Raw genomic sequence first — 1,801 nt, 5'->3', positions numbered from 1 at the left:
AAACGGAGGGAGTAGTATGGAACAACATTCTGCAAAAAGGATGGTCATTATATCATGATAAATATAATAAATCATGTACTTCAAGGCCACCCTTATAGGCAAGCAAACAAATGATGCGCTACTCCAAGTCCCACATAGCCTTTTATCCAGATAGAATCTGGTTTAAATTAATTGTCATATTACGACTAATCCGAAGGGAATTCCAGAATACATAAAATGTTTTAATAAAGTAAGATTGAGATTAGGAGAAGAGTTATGTGTTGTCTATAGTGTGAGGAGCTTACTAAACTGGCTGAGTTCTATCGAGATGATTTTGATTCAGATAAACTGCATGATGTTGGTCCTGATGGAATTACCGATATTGCTAAATTAGTGGTGCAAGGCAAGTAAACATACTCCTTTTACTTTGGTCTATCAACCTGTAAAGCTAGTATTGATATTGCCAGTTTTCATGGAATTAATTGACTAGTGCTTTTGATATATGATTGTTGTCAACAAAATATGTAATAAAATGGGTGATCAATCAAAGAGTGGTTTTCTAATTTGCTAATGGATGAGAGTTTCATTACTATTAGTAAGTAGTAACGATGAAAGATCAAAGAAACTTGGAAATGACAGTGACTCTACATGTTCCGCTTAATAGTACTTATTTACAACTTAAGAAATTAACATGCCATTTTGCTTTTTTTTACAAGGAATACCTTATCTAACTACATATGAAAGTACAAATTTGTGCGTTTGACTACTTTATTTGAAACGTTTGAAAAGGGGTTTTATGTTTTCATTCAACTGATATTTATTCATCATGTAGTTTTATGTAATAATTATATGCGGTATGCTATTTCAGTTCCTTATGTTGTCCTTTGAGTGTTAGTATGAGGTTGTAAAACTAATCTGAGGTAGACCTATGTACATATCATCCGGGGGAGGGGGGGCATTAGCCCCCACCTTGGATAAGTTGGTCAGATTTGGCAGAGCTTACCTAGATTTATTAGCACCCTCTACCACCGTAGATAATCGTTAGTTCATGTCCAAATCCTTAGTGAACCCATTGGCAAAACTTCCTGGCTCCGCCCTGAAAACACAGCGACCTTGGCAAAAAGAAAGTTGTCGATGATAGAGATGAAGCAAAGCAAGGAGAAAAAGCAGCAGAGAACTCCAGTAAACATGAAGCCACGGCACCAGTTGACAGTCGGTGCCGGTAGCTCATCCACCGTTTTCTTGCCGCGAAGCGTCCACATGGCAAGCGTGACGCAGCCAGCCTGCCCAGCGCAACACACCAAGGCCGCGAAACATGAGACGTAGAGGGCGTCATACACCTCATGCCCGGTGGCGCACTTGGAGGGGAGAGTGAACGTCGAGGACTTGGGCTCCTGCTCGATCTTCATCCCCGTCGCGGCGATACTGGCGATGAAGGCACCCAGACACAACAGCTGGGTCCCCATGGGGACAAAACTACCTACAAGAGGTTTTTTCATCAAATTCAACGGAAAACCAGAAACAGGGCAGCAAGAGGGTTTTTCATCAGATTCAACTGAAAAATCCGAAACAGGGGCAGCAAGAGGTTTGAAAAACCAGAAACAGGGGCAGCAAGAGGGGTTTTTTCGATCAAAGGGGAGCCCCCGGTTCCATTTCATAGAAACGAAACCAACACCACATAACCCACGTAGGTTCCTGATTCATCCACCAGGACCAAAGTATCTCAAGTTTACCTCAAAGGAAAAAAGAAAAACACCTCTAACAGACTCCGAGGAAGCCAAATACCGCTCCCCCAAAGTCAACAAGAGGTTTTTTCATCAGA

This window comes from Triticum aestivum, chromosome 5B (assembly GCF_018294505.1).
Source record: "Triticum aestivum cultivar Chinese Spring chromosome 5B, IWGSC CS RefSeq v2.1, whole genome shotgun sequence".
In the NCBI taxonomy this organism is placed as follows: Eukaryota; Viridiplantae; Streptophyta; class Magnoliopsida; order Poales; family Poaceae; genus Triticum; species Triticum aestivum.
Note: the sequence above shows the minus strand (reverse complement) of the source record.